At 36.9% G+C, this 20,862-nt stretch overlaps 1 long non-coding RNA gene across 1 annotated transcript in view; it reads left to right on the top strand.

Annotated features, from left to right (window-relative positions):
• The window catches only part of LOC132593393 (uncharacterized), a 52,511-nt gene extending 31,954 nt beyond the window's left edge, over positions 1-20,557 (top strand). Inside the window, exons 2-4 of the long non-coding RNA XR_009558843.1 lie at positions 7,467-7,699; positions 18,638-18,769; positions 19,785-20,557. This is a non-coding gene — a long non-coding RNA (uncharacterized lncRNA). The remainder of the gene's footprint in view (positions 1-7,466; positions 7,700-18,637; positions 18,770-19,784) is intronic.
• Positions 20,558-20,862: the final 305 nt, after the last annotated feature.

Here is a 20,862-nt window from a genome sequence, read left to right as displayed (position 1 = left end):
TTAATTAATTTTTATTGGAATATAGTTGCTGTAAAATGTTGTGTTAGTTTCTACTGTACAGCAAAGTGAATCAGCTATACGTATACATATATCCCCTCCTTTGTGGATTTCTTTCGCATTTAGGTCACCACAGAGCATTGAGTGGAGTTCCTTGAGCTATACAGTAGGTTCTCATTCGCTATCTATTTTATTCATAGTATCAATAGTGTATATATATCAATCCCAATCTCCCAATTCATCCTGCACCCACCTTTCTCCCTTGGTATCCATATGTTTGTTTTCTACATCTGTATCTCCACCTCTGCCCTGCAGATAAGATTGTCTATATCAATTATTCAGATTCCACATATATGCATTAGCATACGGTATTTGTTTTTCTCTTTCTGACTTACTTTGCTCTGTATGACAGTCTCCAGGTCCATCCACATCTTTACAAATGACTCAATTTCATTCCTTTTTATGGCTGAATAATATTCCATTGTATATGTGTACCACATCTTCTTTATCCAATCCTCTGTTGATGGACATTTAGGTTGCTTCTATGTCCTGGATATTGTAAATAGTGCTGCAGTGAACATTGGGGTGCATGTATCTTTTTGAATTATGGTTTTCTCTGGGTATATGTCCAGGAGTGGGATTGCTGGGTCATATGGTGGTTCTATTTTTAGTTTTTTAAGGAACCTCCATACTGTTCTCCATAGTGGCTGTATCAGTTTACATTCCCAGCAACAGTGCAAGAGTGTTCTCATTTCTCCACACCCTCTCCAGCATTTATTGTTTGTAGATTTTTTGATGATGGTCATTCTGACCAGTGTGAGGTGATGGCTCGTAGTTTTGATTTGCCTTTCTCTAATAATTAATAATGTTGAGCAACTTTCCATGTGTTTGTTGGCCATCTGTATGTCTTCTTTGGTAAATGTCTATTTAGGTCTTCCACCCATTTTTTTGATTGGATTGTTTGTTTTTTTGGTATTGAGCTGCATGAGCTATGTGTATATTTTGGAGATTAATCCTTTGTCAGTTGCTTTGTTCGTAAATATTTTCTCCCATTCTGAGGGTTGTCTTTTCGTCTTGTTTATGGTTTCCTTTGCTGTGCAAAAGCTTTTGAGTTTAATTAGGCCCCACTTGTTTATTTTTGTTTTTATTTTCATTACTCTAGGAGGTGGGTCAAAAAAGATCTTGCTGCAATTTATGTCAAAAAGTTTTCTGCCTATGTTTTCCTCTAAGAGTTTTAGAGTGTCTGGCCTTAAATTCAGGTCTTTAATCCATTTTGAGTTTATCTTGGAGACTTTTTCTTGCTGCAACCAGAGAAAAACCTCTGCAACCTCTACCACCAGAGAAAATTCTTCCTAGTTCCCTTTTTTGCATCAATACCCACAGACTAAAAAGGCAGAGACCATCACAAGTGACCATATTCATGCTGCAAAGGAAAAGAAGAACAAGTATCTGACGTCCTTCTCTTCTGCAATGAGAGGAAGGCTGACCATCTTGAAAAGATTCCTAGGGAGTTCAGATGCCCGATGATCCAAAGAGTGGCCGATGTTCAGCATAGGTGGAGGGAGTGTGAGTGAGCATTCCCTGAAAAATGAAAGGCATTAAGAGAAAGCATCCAGATAATGATGCATGCAGTGTGACCAGAGAAATGAGCAGTGTGTGCTGTTTCTAGAACCTAAGAGTCCATGGAAAGGCTGGTAGGGATGCGGGAGAGAAGAAAAGAAGACTAGAAGTCAGACTAGGTCAGATGATAGACCTTTTTATATATCGACCAAAGAAATCAGGGGGTTTTTGCCTGTTTTTGTTTTTTAATATCGGTAATGGGGAGTCACAGAGGCTTACAGCAGGGAAGTGATTTGTCTTGAGGTACACAAGCCCTATTGCTCTGTCTTTGAAAAAGAGATACTGTTATTTGACACTTGACTCTTTCTGATGCTAATTTCTACTGTTAGAATTTGCCTTGTGAAATGCTTTACTCTCTGATTTCTAACAAGATGACTTGGAGATTTCATCTTCTTCCAATACGATTTTGATTTTGAATAATACATGGGAAAGCATGATATAAATCAAACTTTTTCATATCACACGTCTCAAGTGATGTTAAAATAAAGTTCTCATAGTACGTGACATTTCAGAGAATTTGACTGGTCTTAATATTAGCAGATGCCTCAGAAAAGAAGTAGGGCCTGAAAGGGCAGTTCATCAACGACTATAAATTCCAGTTTTCATGTTGTTACTCTTGGAAAGTATATTGGCCTTTTTGTTTTCCGTTTTTTCTTCTCTTCCCTTTTTTTTTTCTACCAATAAATTAAATTTGAATGTGACCATTTTACACTTCTGCTAAATTCTTGTCTATTTTCTATTAAAAAAATCTATTCCTGTTTAGTTTATTTGTATAATTTTATTTCCAAAAACAGATTTAGGAGTGAGATCTTCAATGAAAGGCATATCTTAGGTCAATAATAAAGAAATGGAAGGAGACCAATCAGAATGGGAAAAAGAAGGAAAATAGGTCAAGCCTCAGTGTAAGGTGGTTTCTGTGATTGAGCTTCAGATGGACTCAGCTTCCTTGAATTTAAGGCAAAAAGAGTAAGAGAGATTATCGCCAAAATTAAGACCTTTATAATTTTCAAGAAACAGTTTTCAGGTACTAAATTCTAATAAAAATTTCAATTGTGTGACTTCGTATGGGTCATATTGAGTGATATAAATGGCAATCAAATCAACATTAAAAAATAAATACAGAAGCAAATTTGACAAGGCTAAATTGTTAAAAATGAGTTTGTAAACAACTTCTAGAGACTAAGAAAAAAGATGAGTTGTAAATGCATACATACATGGATGATGATGTAATTGATAAATATTTGTATGGAGGAAGCAAGAATAAGTGAGTTAACATATGCTGTGGAATGTCCACTGTAGGCAAGATATGAGCTTTTTCCTTCTTTCCTTTTTCACTTTCGAGTCTTATTCATTCCTTTCTTATGTTAGTAGTTATAAATGTATATTATTTATCATAAAGGGCTATTCTGATTAATGAGAAAACTGTGGTGACATTAATATATATGATAGATTTTATTCCTGTTGATCATGGTAGAAGGAAAATGCTTTTAATCATGGAGAGTAATACTTTTCAGAGATTGGCTCAGGATCTTTATTTTTAGTTATTTCCTATCCTTTCAACTAGATTATGATTACTTTTATTCCTGAATATATACCACAACACATATGATAGGTATTTGTTACATATTTTCTAAATAAATGACTACTTTTATTGCTTTTTCAAGAGAAAGGCCATTTTCAAGGCTCAGATAAATAGCACACCCTACCAATCAAATGTCTATACTTAACGTTTAATTTCAAATGAAAGTTCATAACATTAAATCCAGACGTTAGACCTATAATAAACACCAAATATAATTATGTTGTCCTTGAGTCAGTCTTCTGCTCCTTTGGATGTATTATCTAAGTGACTTATTTCATGAACTTCAGCCCAGAGCAGTTTCTTATTTATAAAGCACTTAATTAATGGAACAGAAATGGCTGCTAATGTTTAGGGATTTATTGGTTTAAGATGATGACCGAATAAATTAAACTTTAGTGGCATTGTAAAGGGAATTAATAATATCAGCAGAAGTTCTTGATTTGCACATTTTAATTAAAGCAAGCCACACTGGTAAATTTAAACAATTTTAAAAGAGTACAAATAAGTATAAGGACACGTTCCATATTGTAAAGGATATATATGTATATCACTACATTGAAATTGAAAACTGGTCATGAAGTGAAGCTTAATGTGCTCTGTTTACTAGCTCAGAAAGTACTAGCAACCATCCTATACATAATGGTCTCTCAGTGACTGCTTATTTACTAGAGCCTGAGGCCCTTCTGTGACACATGATTTATATACACAATTAATTCAGACCAGTCAGTAAAATAGAATCATCGTAATCATTAACCTCTGCACGTTCTATGTATTCACATGGACATGGCACCTGAGAGATGTTACCAATAAAATGGCCTTCATGTTTGCTCTGTAAATATCCTTGTTTTTATGCTGAAAATTTGTCTCTTTAGAGTTGTTTTAATATATATATATATTTTTATACTTATATATTTTAGAGTTGTATATATATATATATAAAATATATATTTTTTATATTTCCATTATATATATTTAGAATCCTAAAAGCAGGGCAGAATAGAATTGGAGATTCTAACATATGACAGTCAAGATCTTCTATAGTCTCAGCAGGTATATCCCAGGGGCTGCCACCTTTCAAAGAGTTAATCTTAGAATGAGCTGGATGCTTTGTCAGCCAAGATTCAGGAGAGGGGAACTGAGGGCTTTCCTAGCAGGATTTCTGTTATGGGTCCAAGAAACCCGGCTGGCCATTTAATAGTGGGAAGGAGACCAGAGTAGATGGATGAAGAACTAAACCAGGATGATTTCAGTGTCAGGCTGGGTTCAAAGGGAATATCGTCAAAGAAGGTGACCTCCAAACTCAGAACTGAGGTTCCTACAGGGGCTGATAGACCAGATGGACAGATTAGAACTCTGAAGAAGAGGCTCTCAGAACTTATCTTTCTTGTTTTCAAAGTGGCCTAACCCCAGGGGCCCTGGTCAAGAGATCCAGGCCAGACACCTGGGAAGCTGACAGTTTATGAGTGAAGAATGCAATTTTAAAACAATCTGTTCTTTGAATGCCTTAGTGGGAGATGGTTGCTTCATTGACAGTGGGGATCAAGTTGTTTTTAGCATCAAGACTTCCTCAACTTTTAATTGACTGTCAGCTCAATAGTGCCTCTATGGTGAAGATGGCAGGCACCATCTTTCTAAAATAGAAACTAAATGAGTTTCAACCATGTTTCAGCTGAACGTTTCGATAGAGTACAACGTTTCAGTAACATGAAAGATTTCAAATTTTCAGGAACATATTTTCTCACTGAGGTTGACATTGGTGAAATATTTGAATCTCCAGATCTCTCTAGAAATTGTGTACCTGCCCCACCCTGACTTATTTTTGGAGTACCTAGGATGTATTTCATAGGCGCAACAGCAAGTCTCATCTGCCATGTTAGTTATGCTTCCTCTGCAAAATTCCTTCGTAGGCACAGCCCCTATTGATGTGCTGATCAGAGTGACCACAATACGGCCACCGCTAAAACTCTGAAAGTGTGTGTGGGGAGCATTGCAGTAAGTCTGGAGGAGGCAGCGTGGCTGTTCCCTGGAGCTCCCCTGTGTCATGATGCCACACTGCCATCCTCTGCCACCAGTGAGCTTGGAACAGCAACTACATTCTCTTGTTCTGGCACCAAATGGAAGACTGTTTTATGGATCCTCCATCTCCTAAAAATTTTGCATGAAGAGGTTCCTTCCTTTAAAATAATTCCCATTTAACAGAAGAAAATTGTGTAATTTAGTAAACTGTCAACGATTACGTAGCATGGAAGTGCAAGAGATATGATTTACAGCTAGCAATCTGAATTAAGTGTGTTTGTATTTGAACAATTATGCTGCTTTGTTCCAGGTAATCTGTTACTGGAGACCTCTCACCTCTTAATATGATTTCTTTCAATCCCTCAGGAAAATAGATTCTTGGTAAAACAGAACCACCTTGGCATCTCCATGAATACCCAGCCAAGCCCGAATTTCAATAATTCTAGTAGACTGAATTTTGGAAAAGATTTGCTGCTGCTCTATCCTGGCCCTCTCTCTATTGGCCTTGCCCCTGCTGAATGACCATACTTCCTGCCCCTTGGTGTCATGCTTGCTCGCGTGACCAGCTTTGGTCAATAGAATTTAATAGGAATTTGTAGGTGCCTTTCTGGACTAGAAGTTTGAGGAGTCAGATCTATTTTCCCTATTTCAAGACCACCATGTGCAGGAAGGTGTAGCTCACTTAGCCTGCATCACAGAGTGAAAAAGATAAAGAACAGAGCTGAAGTTGCTCCGCAAAAGACAAGAGTTAGAAAAGAAACTTTGTTTTCGTAAGGTACTGAGACTTTGCGGTTGTTTACTATCAAGCATCACTTAGCCTAAGCTGGCTGATAGAGGGGTCAACACAGTGTGGGCAAAGCCTTGGCTCCTTGCGAAGGTCAGCTACTGCCTCGGTCTCCATAGGATCTGATGAAGTAGCATTCCCAGGCTACAGGGTCTAAGGCAATCATCCTTTCTCTTAAAACATGGCTTGGCAGTAGGTAAACTTAATAGGAAAGAGTAACTGATTGGGTTGTGATACAGTGAAACAGAGGAAGAAGTCAAAGATGTCTTCCACGTTTGCATGGTTCTGGGATGCGTCGACTACTGATTTGTCTCTCCCCCCACTCCTTCTTGGTCAAGTCCACCATAGTTGAATCTTTAGTGATGTTGGTTCATCCTTGAAAACTTCATGGTAAGTTAAAAAATTTTTGATCATGAAGAACTGGATGTAAGTCCTGGATCTGCAAATGGCTAGCTTTGTGACCTTCAGAATGTTAACTATTGCTCTGATCCTCGAGATTTTTCAACCTGGAATATAGCAATAACCATTTTCCTTGTCTTCATTTCAGCTCCCTCCTGTCCCTGTCCCTCTTTTGCAAGCTTGTCTGTATAAAATACATACTTGCTTTTATCCTTTGCTTGCTTATCATTTTTCAGTAAGTCCTTCTGCCCACTAGACAAACTCTAAATTCTTTGACAAGGCATACCAAACCTCCATGAACTGGCCCCTATCTACTGCTATAGTTTTCATCTCTTGTAGTTCCTTTTTGTAGTTAATGGTTTACAGGTCTTCCCTCCATTATAAACTGTAATGAACTTCAAGATATTAAACACGATCTTTCCATCTTTGGAACCCCAGTGCCTAGCTCATGCTGGTTCATTATAAATATTTTATTTTAATTTATCTCCAGAATAGAGTCAGATTCAGACTTGACTAATATGTTTACTAGACACAGAATACTAGGCACTTTGATATGTTATTTTATAAAATCTCCATTCATTGTATAATTTTCATTTCATAGCTACAGAAACTGATTCATTAGAATATAAGTTACACAGTGTCAGATAATAAGAACAGGGCCAGAAATTCAACCGAGGCCTCTCTGAATCAATGTGTTTTGTTGTTTTTACTATATTATAGTCTGGCTTTATTATTGAAAAAAGCTACTCACAGAAATACTTAATGACCTTACCTCTAAAAGGAAGAAAACATAATTAACAGTTCAAAGTATCCCTCTCATTTTCCTACTAAATTTGAAACAAAAAGCAGTGATTGGAGGTTACGGGAACAGTGTGAGGGAAGACAAGAATGTTGAAGTTCATCTTCAGGAAAAAAAAAAAAAAGGACAGATGCTTAATATTTCATGTCTTATAGGATATCAAAAACTATAAGCCAGACACTATGACAATAAGATAGTAAAAATCTTAATAAATTTTGTAGACAGCCCACATTTATTCATTTTGCTATCAACTTTTTATTTCTCCACAGTGATTCACATTTAAGCCCTTAAAACATGAAAAGAAAGTGGTCTCTTGGGAGAACAAGAAGAAAGAATGGAGTCAGAGATATTACATCTTTCCATTTCAACGGCCAGGCATGGAGGAGAGCAATCTTTTGGGATTGAGTCACTTACATGGAGGAGGAGAGAAGGAAATGAGTCATCACAGTCTGTGAAACAGAAAGAAAAGAAAGGAAAGGAACCAAGGAATAACAAGGCTCATGTGAGTTAATAGGTTGTGCCCCTGGAAAATTACTTACGATCGTCAAGCCTGAATTCCCTCTTTTTTAAAATGGGAATAATTGCTCTTACTTCACAGCGTTTCCTTGATGTTAAATTATGTAGATAACATGGGTATTGCATATAGAATTATTTCTATCACATAATAACTCAGAACTGAATTGTACTGGGTGCTTCAATAAATATTAGTTCCCTTCTCCCCAGTAAATGCTCATTTTTTGATCTGCCTACCTTTGGTGGTGATATTCACTTATTTTAAAGCTCAAGTCTTTGTGGAGTCTTGTGATTTTATCTCTCTTTCAAAGGAAACACAGAGACAGATAATATACTGCCTTGGTGGATTTGTAGCTATATGACTTCTTCTCAAGACCCCATATACCTCCATATCCCTCAAGATTCTTAGGAATGAAATATAATTCTTTAGGAGGTACACAGACCAGTCTCTCTCTTTGGCAAGGCCAGTGCAAGGGTAGAAATGGAAGCTTACATACCTTATATCTAACTATCTAAAATTCATAAACACCAACAATCAGTTATAAGAATTATGTTCTATCTTCATGCCTTGATAAAATATCTTCATAATAAAAAATTTTTAAATGCACTAACCAGTGATTTTATATGATTAAAACTAAGGACAATGTTAAAAACTACTGAATTTAATTTTTATTGCACATGTCTGCATGTTTTGTTGATGAGGTACTGATGTTTGGATGAGTAATTAAAGAAAAGAGATGTAATTCATAGTTTATTATATGTTTGTTCCATAAAATTTATTTTTATTGCCTTCATTTCAACAAAATCGCTAATTATGTTGGTAAAAATCAAGATTTCTATATAATTTATGTTCTGTTCTATTGATAGTAATGCCTAATTAGGCAATCGTTACTAAATCTTTGAAGTTTTTTGATAGTTTTTTTGATGAGCTTCTGTTTTTAGAAAGTTTCCTTTGTTGAAACAGAAGCAGCTAGATTTCTCAATGAAATTTTTTTTTTAAGGTGATTTAAAAAAACATAAACTTTGTTTGTTTGTTTGTTTTTGGCTGTGTTGGGTCTTTGTTGCTGCACGGGCTTTCTCTAGTTGTGGTGAGCAGGGGCTACTCTTCGTTGCGGTGCATGGGCTTCTTATTGCGGTGGCTTCTCTTGTTGCGGAGCACGGGCTCTAGGCACGTGAGCTTCAGTAGTTGTGGCATGTGGGCTCAGTACTTGTGGCTCGCGGGCTCTAAAGCACAGGCTAAGTAGTTGTGGCGCACGGGCTTAGTTACTCCGTGGCATGTGGGGTCTTCCTGGACCAGGGCTCTAACCCATGTCTCCTGCATTGGCAGGCAGATTCTTAACGACTTTGCCACCAGGGAAGTCCCCTCTCAATGAATTTCTTAAAACCACACTTAAATTTGAAATAAACAAAGGATTTTAGATGTCGTGTTCAGTCTTGATAATGGGATCATAGATGCTAAACTATTGGCAAGCAGAAAATACTACAAGATATTTTGATTGCATCATAGAATTTTCTACAACTTTGATTTTCATAAACTCTTAAAGCAGTGTCTCCATTTATATATAAGAAGTGTCACACTTCAAATATATTGTCTAGATTATATATATGTACATAAAATATCTGTACAAATACATACATAAAATTTTAGAGTAATGTGAATTATCTAGTATTGCAGCCTGTTTCTCAGCTGCCCTTTTTAAAATCATGATAATTTGTGAGTACCTCTGGAGCCACAAATTAAAACGCAAAACTAAACGGATGCTGGTTTCTTATGCAAGAAAGAGCATTCACACTGTTTATAAGGAAGGCTTTGACAAGTTAGTGAACTTGTCTTGTCTTTTATTGAGACATCTGCTGAAGTCTTCTTCCCATTCTGAAGCAACATTGGTATCTGAAGTTTTCTGTGACACAACCCACAAACTTTCAGCTCTCGTTCTGGCACAGTTACTAGCCTGAATTGTGCTAGTTATGGGTCAGAGTGTACCAGCCATAGTGCTGGATTCTGAGTGACAGAGACACTCATGGGCATCTCAATAAATTTATTTTGCATGTGCTTGTGATATGTGGGGCCTTCTACAGTACAGATCCTAAGGACAGGGATACCTGTAAGGACGAGTGTTGTAATTTTCATAAAGTGGTCAGAGTAGCTCATGGAGGAGGTAATGGAGCAAAAAATTGCAAATAGGTATAGTGAGCCATGTGACTATAAGAGGGGAGAACATTCCAGACTGAGGGACTAGCCAGAGCAAAAGCTGTTGGGCTGGAAGTGCAGCAGGTGTGTTGATGTATTAGCATGCATGTCAGTATGGCTGAATCAAGAGGAGAGTGAGTAAAGAGGAGCATGGTAGGAGACAGGAGGCCCCTGGAGTGTTCAAATCAGAGGGTCGACATGGTTTTATTTATGTGCCAGACCACAGCAGCCAGAGTCATCTTTTTAAAGCACAGCTCTCTCCCACTTCTTCTCCAACCTTCAGTCATTCCCTACTACCTAGAAAAGTAAAAGTTCATTCTCCCTAGGCTACCTCTTAGCAATTTCCACACTCTAGATACAATCTGTCACCTGCTGTTAATAACCCCAAAGCACTATTTGACTTTTTTTTATTAATTTATTTAATTTATTTATTTTTGGCTGCGTTGGGTGTTCGTTGCTGCACGTGGGCTTTCTCTAGTCACAGTGCACGGGCTTCTCATTGCGTTGGCTTCTCTTGTTGTGGAGCATGGGCCCTAGGCACGTGGCCTTCAGTAGTGTTGTGCGGGCTCAGTAGTTGCAGTTCACGGGCTCTAGAGGGCAGGCTCAGTAGTTGTGGTGCATGGGCTTAGTTGTTCTGCAATATGTGGGATCTTCCCAGACCAGGGCTCGAACCCATGTGCCCTGCATTGGCAGGCAGATTCTTAACCACTGTGCCACCGGGGAAGCCCTTGACATTTTTTTTTTTTTAATTTGTTCTTTCCTAAATATTCTCAAGTCTTTTGTCCCTGTGACTCTGCTCAAGACCTCTCTCCACTTAAAACATTCCACCTCTGTCTTTATTGATGTCTTTCCGCAAACCTCACCTCCTCCATGGCAGTAGTCTCTGAAACTCTCAGCCAGAAACAATCCCCACCATCCAGAGAGCTTGGCATTTGCATCCCTTACAGCAGTTAACATCTTCTACCCTTTGTCAGGATTATTATGCTCATGACTCAGCTCTTTTACTATTGAGTCAAGAATGCTACTTTATTTATCTTTGGATTTCTCTCATACGTTGCACTTAATATATTCTCATAATTGTTCTTGAGTAAACGAATGAATGAAAAGTCTTCTCTTCAGTTTACCTCAATATGAAGACAAGATAATAGTTAATGCTGTAGAATGCAGGTAACAGTCCCTTTAGAGTCATGATTCTAGACCAAGATCCCAAATATGAAGTCTTTTTTGAGTTTCTAAGAATGTGTTTTGAAGTGTGGAAGATAACTGTTTATAGAATTGAGAAAGCTATAAATAGGAATTGGTTTTTCAAATAATCTCCTGTTCAGCATTTGGCATGCTATAATAAATATAATGCTAAAAAAGATCTCAATCCAAAGCAAACTTACAGGTAACTTTCACAAAACACTATCTTGCATTAGCAAATTCTAAAAACGCGTTAATTATACATTTATAATGGAATTAGATCTTTGAAAGAAGTTTTTCCCATGGCTTTTTAGTGGATCTTATTGTTTTCAGTATGAATTGCTTTTCTATACAACTGTATAAAAATAATACAATTTAATTATTTTGTATGTTCAGCACAGTGTTAGGTTTATAACTCCATTTTGTTAAATTAAGACATTTACTATGACAAAAATTTCATTTTTGAAATTTCACATCATAGTGCTTATTCCTTTAAAGATAATTTGCCCTAGACACCATAAACTTGTATAACACTATTAATGAAAAAACCCAATATTATGCAGAGTTAGTTCAATAAAGTCGAGTGCTTGGGAAACTCAAGACCAGTAGTTATTTAACATATTGAGAGATGATAACTAAATGACATCCATAGTGATGGAGAGTTTGTTTCTGGTGAAGAGTAAAGTGCACAATTTAAATTATAAGAGAAATGCCACAAAAGAACAAGGTTATAAAAAGACAAACTGTCTTTGAAAGAGCAAAGAGAAGGAGAAAGAGCAAATAAAGTGTCAAAATAATGAAATAGTTTTCAGGGGCAGCGATATCCATTTCCACCAAACTGAAAACTTTCTGCCAAATGCGGCAAGAAACTGTTAGCATTTTATTCTTTTTCTGTCTAGATGGTTTAAATTCCTTTGGGTGTATTAGTTGCCTAAAACAATATTTCAAATGAGAAGTATTTGTCTTCCAACATTCAGTTCAACATTAACACACTTAGAAGCAGAAGTAGCGCTTTCACTTGCGTGTGGTTATTGTAAAAGCTGAGAGCAAGTAGCGTAACTGGACATAATAATACAGACCAGGTCATCAACCGTTGTGCAATCTGTTACTAGTCTATTAAGACAGTCCTGAGTCATGGTATACTGTAATTATTTTTCCCACCTAGTTGCCAATGATCTGTATATTCTCTCTTGTCTCTTCCCCTTGTTTTCTTCCCAAAGTGGTTTCAGGCTTTTTAACTGATCTCCTTTCCTTGGGGTCCTGATTCTCCATTAATATTTTCCATTTGGAACTGCAGGTCGATGCAGGTTGCAAGTCACTCTCAACATGTGAGCTCCTTAAACCCAAACTGAAGAAGTTGGATTACCTCATTGCTTTATTGGCCTGGTACTTGGAAATCTAGGTTTCCACATAAAAATCTCAGAATGGTGAATAGTGGGGTATGGGGGAAGTGGAAGGTTAGGTGGTGGATTTAATCCTCACATCAAAAAAGGCAAATCCACTTTATTCTAGTACATTTTGGAACTTCACTTATGATTTTCTTTTTATTTTAATTCCACCACTAAAAACTGCTGAAAGACCACAATTTTCTTGAAAGTTTAAATTTAGTTTACATTTATCTTCTTTATGAATTAGCATACAAAACTGATGTGTGAGGGAAACACACTTTGTTAAGGTAGAAAAACCAAAGGCAATAATAAAGAACCATTTTCAGTATAAACAAAGAATAAGTCTTGTAAACTGTTTTCTACTTGTTCTAAATATTTTATTTCATAAAAAGTTTCCATGGTCAAATTAACTTAGAAACTGCTGTAAATCTCTTAGAGATTTACAGTGTACATTAATTGATTAAAGACACTGGTAAGTCTTTTATATTTTGTTCAACACAGTTTTCCCCAGTTTTATTAGATGACAGATGACAGACCTTCCTTTTAGCATAATATCTGTTACTCATTTATGGAAACATGCAGCCATAGGGAAATGGAAGTGAACCAGAAAGAAGATACTTCATTTTCCACTGTCTCTGTAGCCAGTACGTGGTGAAATAATCCAGAACATTAGTGAACTTTACATTCCCTTATTTTTTGACACCGATATGTTGGATTCCTGCTACAGCACCCATGCCAAATATTGCCTGACATACTGACACAGAAGTTTTCAATATTGGTAAAAGATGACTTAATGCAGAATACATTACACAGGACTGTAGAAAGAATAAATAATTGCGAGTTTCTTTTCACGTCATGTCTTTTTAATAATAGGAATGGAATCCATTCACAGATAGGAAAAATACTTAGTTGCCATAGAAATGATATATGTTCATTAATAAAAGAAAGTGAGCTAAAGGCTTCAAATAAGAAAATTCCATTAATTAGTGGTTTCACAAAGTATTGATTGGTCTTATCAACTTAAAATAATACAAACTTTTAGCTATTAGTCTAATTGCATGCTATTTTAATCAAGCTTGTTTCTTGCATATGTGGTATTGCAATAGCATTATTTTTATATAAACTAGCATAAAATATTATGGTTGTGAATTGAATTAATCTGTTTTAGCAAAAGAGGTAGAAATAAATCAATACCATACCAAGAAGTCACAAATTGTATTCTTGGTGATCAACTATTTTATATGTTAGTAGTATGGAACCAAACAAGGATAAATGAGTTATGTACACAAAAGCCTGAAATGTAATAGGGTCTCAGAATTGATAGCTCTTCTTCCACCTTCTACTGCTTCCTGAAATAGAAGTTTTCTTGGGCACATTACTTAAGAATTTAGAGTCCATGATTCATTTTGTTGTTGTTTTTGTTTTTTCCTGATTTTTTATTTTTTAAGCGGTCCTAATTCTAACTCTCTGCTAACCTCATATAACTCTTGTGAGGATTAACTGATAATTCAGTAAAAAAAAAAAAAAAAAATTCTCTCACCTCATGCAATGAAGACTGAAATTTGGGAAATTGAAAAAATGAGGTCTGGGGGGAATAAAGATTATATATCAACTGTACACATTTTATTTAGTGTAAAATTTAATCTATATTTATTTTTCAGTCTTTGATTTTAGATCAAAGCTTTTCCTTTAGCTAAAGGTCTACTCTGGCATTCAGACTCTTCTGTACATAGAAAACACTCACAGGCATGAGGTCAGTGAAAATGTTGGAGTAGGGATATCTGGGGACTGTCCTTCCCCAGAAAAATCCTAAAAATTTATCAAAAACTGTGAAGATTAACCTTATTGAAATGCAGAAAGATAGTCAAATGTTTACATCAACTAAAAGGATGCATAGGAGGAGAAAGGCTACTGAAACAGCTTAGATCTTAGCAGCATATTAGCTAACCTAGATCCACCCCTTCCCTTAGGCATCAGTGGTCTTGGAGATGACAGCCTGTTCCTAGTGTGGGCACAGAGTAGATATGGTTTCCAGGGAATTGTGTTATCTGTTTTTATCTGACTGGGGTTTTCCTGAAGGACTCCTGCGTGGAGTTTCCCTTTGTTTTGCCTAACTTGGAACTCTTTCAGGGCTGAACAGCCTGGAATGAAAAATAACAGTTGGGGTAAACAATTGATATACCAAAAACCTGGGAGGAAAAGCTGAGTAGTGAGGTTTTGGTGGGGGGAAGAAGGACTTTGAAAAATTACCACATAAGCAGAGGAAACTACAAAGCTACATAAATGCTCAGGATAGGACACATATTCAGAAAAGACCTGAGGAGGCCACAAGCTTTCAAATGTAGCCAACTTTTAGGCTCAGGGCAAGCTGGAAGTGTAAACTAAGACGAAGCTGTAAACAGCCAGGGAAAGGGTTGAAAGAAAGCCACAGCCCAGAGCAAATCTGAAAAGACTTGCTGAGTGATTTTTTTTCATTATTTGCTTTATTGTTTACACATCATAATAGTCAAAATGTCCATTTTTCAACAAAAAAATTATGAAGCATGCAATGAAACAAATATGGCCCATACACAGAAAAAAAAAAGAATTGAACAAAAACTATCTTGAGAAAGCACAGATATTGGACTTACTAGACAAGACTTTAAATCAACTCTCTTAAATATTCTCAAGAAGTTAAAGGACACAATACAAAATAAATAAGGGAAACAGGAAAATAAAGGCTCAGCAAACAAAGAATATCAACAAAGAGAACCTGTGAAAAGGAATCAAATATAAATCATGGAGCAGAAAAATACAATAGTTGAAATTAAAAAACCCACTGGAGGGGTTTAACAGCAGATTTGAGCAGACAGATGAAAGAATCAGCAAAGTTAATAACAGGGCAAATGAAATTATCCAGTTAGAGGAGCAGAAAGCTCTTCCAAAGCATTCAAGTTAGTTTTTAATATAAGCAACACTCTCTATTTGCACTTTGATTTTATGAGCTTGCATAGAATTTAGTTAAAATATTTAATTGTATATTAATATATGTTAACAAACATATTTATAGACACATGTCACAGGAGTAAATAGTTTGGAGAAGAAACTCAAGTAATTTGCACTAAGTAGCTCAGCTGTCAGTAGCAGAGGGATGTGAGTACATAGTGAACATGCTACTACCAAGACTATCTGGGTACCATGGGCATCTATCACTATATTACTACAGAGAGAATCAAGAGAGTGGATAATTCAGGGAGTCGGTTGAAAGCTTCAACTGTGATTTGTATAGTGAGCTTTGGTTTACAAAACATTTTCTCATCAACTCTGTGAACTTTATTTATGCAAAGACCTTGTCTATATCATTCAGAACTGGGTCCACAGTGCCTAAAAATAGTACGTGGCACATAATCAGTTCTCAATAAATATCTATGACCAAGAAAGGACTCAACAATGGAGGGGTAATATAGGGGGTTGGGGAGTGGGAGGTACAAGCTATTGGGTGTAAGATAAGCTTAAGGATATATGGTACAACGCGGGGAACATAGCCAATATTTTGTAAAAACTGTAAATGGAAAGAAACCTTTGAAATTGTAGAAAAGAACTTAAAAAAAGAAGACTCAACAAACGTGTTTTCTTCATTTAATAAGAGAGGATAAAATGTATGTGAGGGCTTCCCTGGTGGCACAGTGGTTGGGAGTCCGCCTGCCGATGTAGGGGACACGGGTTCGTGCCCCGGTCCGGGAAGATCCCACATGCCGCGGAGCGGCTGGGCCCGTGAGCCATGGCCGCTGAGCCTGCGCGTCCGGAGCCTGTACTCCGCAACGGGAGAGGCCACAACAGTGAGAGGCCCGCGTACCGCAAAAAAAAAAAAAAAAAAAAAAAATGTATGTGAAAGTGTTTGAAAATATATACACTCTATATAATAGGCTTCATAATAACATATTTCTTTTTAATTTTGCAGCCCGTATCTTCTTGTAGTATATACTTGATTTAGAACATGAACTTTCAATCAGCAGTCATTTGAAACTGTCTTATAAAGAGTTACGCAGTTCTCTAAGAAAACCACAAGACAGAATGAATGGCACTTTTCATTATTTTGTAAGTTGGATTACGGGGCCAACAATTTACAAGGCAATAATAAAATGAAAAGATTTAAGTAGAGCTTATGTACTCTCATATACTTGTGTGTGCCAACTTGCTTTTGAATCTTAGCTTTGCTTTACAAGCAATTCCGTTAAGCCTGAAAACTGTCAGATGCGATGGGTGTGAGTATGTATACCCTAGCTTACCAAAGGCTAAGTGATATACTTACTTTTAAAGATAGTTTCCATTCTTATCCTTGCTTTCCACTACTTAAATCTTTCTTTAAAAATGCCTGTTTTTCTTGAAAATTTGCTTGTGTGGTCTGACTAAGTGTAAACTTTCTTTGGGGCAAGAGAGGGAGGAAGAACAAAAGGACTTCAGCTCTTTCCAAGTAAGGAAAGCATATGCTGTGTATGACCTTTTTTTGGTTTTCCTTTAGCACTTGATTATGACAGTTTAATAAACAATATTGAAGGAATATTACCGTGAACACCCGTATATCCACCACCTGGATTTGGCCATTACCATTTTACTTTTTCTGGCTTTATTACATATTTATCCATCTATCCATTTCTCTACCCATCCATCAATCCTTCTTATTTTTTTGGACACATTTCAAATGCAGGCATCCTTTAACTGCCCTAAAATACATCAGCGTGCATGTAATTATTGAGAGTAGGATATTTGTTTACATTTTTTCTTTTGATTTGAAATTTACATTCAATGAAATGTACAAAATTTTTTAAAATTAATTAATTTATTTTGACTGCATTGGGTCTTTGTTGCTGCACGCGGGCTTTCTCTAGTTGTGGCGAGCGGGGGCTACTCTTCATTATGGTGCGTGGGCTTCTCATTGCTGTGTATGCCCTTTATTTTAATGAATTAAGAACAGGCATTTGATGCTCCTTCAGCATTTTAAAAGTCATCCGTACCTATCCTGGAGGCAGCGTGGATAGTGGAAACATCAGGAGCCCTAGGACCAAAAAATATTGATTCCAGTAGAAACATGGCCACTTTTTTGGCGGCGTGATCTTAAACAAGTCCTACTACCGAGCCTGGCCTTGCTTTCCTTATTAGTCAATGTGAAAAATAATAATACCCATGAGAAAGCGGTAGTAAAACAGTCTGATAGCTTTAGAAGATAATATTAGTTACTATGAAGTTCTCAAATATAAACATGAGGAGTATGCTGAGTTCATACACACATATATAATTTTAATTTTAATCGCATTCTTCACTTCCGCAAACTTTAATAGCTTTTGGTATGAAGAAATAGACACGATTTTCCAAGTGCTGATAAGTTAGTTCCCAGTGGTTTCTGCTATGAGCCGTATGAGACTGCTAGCGCTTTATCAGAATCTACCCATATTTTGAGTCGAAAGAGAAAAAAAGAGAGTGAAACACTTTTGTTGAGTCCTTTCTTGGTCACAGATATTTATTGAGAACTGATTATGTGCCAGGTACTTTCTGTGGGCACTTTGGTCTCAGTTATGAATGATGTGGACAAGGTCTTTGCACCCACAAAGTTCACATAGTTGATGAGAAAAGGTTTTGGAAACCAAAGCTCACTATACAAATATTAACCACAACTGAAGTTCTTTCAACTCGAAATATGGGTAGATTTTGAAAATAAGGAGCTAGCAATCTTATATATGGTTCGTAGCAAAATCCACTGCTAAACTGATCTACTCACCAGTTCCCCAGAGGTGGGGCAAATCCCTGAGGCTTCGGCTAGCTTTCACTTTTAGTTGTAGTTTTCTGCAAAAATCCTCAGCCTACATTCAGGTCCTGGACTCACTGCCATGGTCTAAAAACCCCAAATTGCCTAGTTCTGGGATAGAAAACTTTCCATAGACTGATGATCATTATTCTTTTTTCAGTCTTGCTTTGACTACCAACTTTGTCACCATCGTCTTCCATTATGGCTGCAGCAATTCACACACAAACAATTATAAAAATGCAGTGGGTTATTCAACCATCTGTGTACAAACTGTGACTAAAAGATGTTCTCTCTCACAGGAAGACCACGAGTAGAGTCAAGTTTTATGTATGGTTGGCTCTTTAAATATATGTGAGCCTTAGTTTATCAATACTTTCTCCACAGGAGGACAGCTGCCCTCCCTGCTGCCTTGCTAATTCAACTGAGCATGACCCCTTCACATCCGAAAGACACACAGACATCTACTCATTATATGGGTCGTGGTCTTCTCCTGATGCCAAGAAAGAATTTCATAAGGTAACACCTTTTTAAGAAAAAAAAAAAAAAAGGCAGAGAAGTGGAATTTTCAGCAAATTATTTGACCTCATTTTCATAGGAATATTTAAAGTCTTCATAGAAGTTGTTTGAGTTGTTTGAAGAAAGACATCCCAGAACAATCACATTATTAAAATGGACTGTTTTTAGGATGAAATTTAGTAGGGCAGAATAAATGAAATGAACAGATTTTAGTTAAACAAATACCATACGCTAACACATATATATGGAATCTAAAAAAAAAAAATGGTTCTGAAAATCCTAGGGGCAGGACAGGAATAAAGATGCAGACATAGAGAATGGACTTGAGGACACAGGGAGGGGGAAGTGTAAGCTGGGACGAAGTGAGAGAGTGGCATGGACATACATACACTATCAAGTGTAAAATAGATAGCTAGTGGGAAGCAGCCGCATAGCGCAGGGAGATCAGCTCAATGCTTTGTGACCCCCTAGAGGGGTGGGATAGGGAGGGTGGGAGGGACTCTCAAGAGGGAGGGGATATGGGGATATAAGTATATGTATAGCTGATTCACTTTGTGATACAGCAGAAAGTAACGCACCATTGTTGAGCAATTATACTCCAATAAAGATGTTAAAAAAATTTTTTTTAAAAAGAACATAATCCAGTATCCATAAATGAAGTACTATTCCATCCAACATCACGGAAATAGTACACGAAGGAGTTTTTACATTCAGAAAACATTCAGACTTTCTATGGTAGCATTTTCCATAGGAATAGATAACAGTGAAACTCAAAAGCATGATTCTACAAAACTCTGATTTGAACATTGCAATCGCTTTCCTGTGTGAGGTTTGAGATATGTTACCTCCCTACAACTGAGCATCTGTTTTTATAAACCTAAAATGGCAGACTATAAAATGTCTTGTTACTGAAAGCTTCAAAATATCATCAGGGAAATTAGCTATTTAAAAGAAACTCCATGTTCCTATAAATACCTTGTTAGAAAGTCCTCAAGCTCTTTCCTGTTTCTTGCAGGAGAAGCAGCAAAGGAACAAGACAGCTCGAGCCAGACGACTCATTACACCAAGAGCACATAAGACACACAGATCAAAGAGAATCTTAACCTCTTCCAATGCTTTCTACAATACTCTCTTGCTTTGTGAAACTTAATTCCTTTGGCTTTCTGAAGGATTCTTCAGTAGACGATTTATTCAAAGAAAAATGGGTATGTTTCCAAAACAAAGATACGGAGATAAGGACACTTCAAATAAGATGGAGCCCAGGGGCAACTCAAACCTTATCCCACACCTACTTTTATTCTGTGCGGGAATAAAAATGTGGGCAAAGACAAGAAGTTCATCAAAGGACAACATTGACCTTGAATTTCTACCAAAGAAGATGATCAGTCTTCAAAACCTGAAGAAATTTCACAATCTTAGAGCCATACCTATTTTTTTTTTTTTTTTTTGGAAATTAAGGATTTCAACTCGAAAAGAGGAAAGAGCTTATCGTTGTGGTAGAAGCTAAGTAAATGTATTTTTCACATTTAAAGTTCATGAGTAAGACTTTTGTCAAATCAACATACGTCTCGATGAAGAATCACAGGAGAAATGTGAAGAGAAACAAGGAAAAAAATTTTTTTAAAGTATATGTTTTCTGACATAAGGGCAAACAAAATACAAATGATTGTTTCATATAAGAAGAAAAAGGAAACAATGAAAATGAAGCCTCTTTACTGTGACTGTAAAGCTGAAAAAGACAAATTTGGGGATAGTGAAGAATAGAGAAGAGTGATGGAATCCAGTGGCCAGTTAATGGTAATGGCACTTATCCTAAAGGAATGTCTGGGAAAATGTTTCCAGTGGAAGCTGGTGCATGGCTGGTCCCCTGATGAAAATGAAAGTAGGGAACCCCAGCCAGCCAAGGTAGGAGCATGAGAGGGAACATTCTGCTGGCCAGGACAGATGATAAAAGCTGAGCCGCCACAATCAGTGCCAGGTCGGGGACAGTCTGGAGGGAGAGGACGCCAAGGTGGAGTCCGAGCTGGTAGGGAAAAAATACCCAAATCCCGAGTTAGAAAAGGCGAAACCAGAAAGGTCACTGAGGTACCCCT

This window comes from Globicephala melas, chromosome 14 (assembly GCF_963455315.2).
Source record: "Globicephala melas chromosome 14, mGloMel1.2, whole genome shotgun sequence".
NCBI classification, from domain to species: Eukaryota; Metazoa; Chordata; class Mammalia; order Artiodactyla; family Delphinidae; genus Globicephala; species Globicephala melas.
Note: the sequence above shows the minus strand (reverse complement) of the source record. Positions and strands in the feature narration are given on the sequence as shown.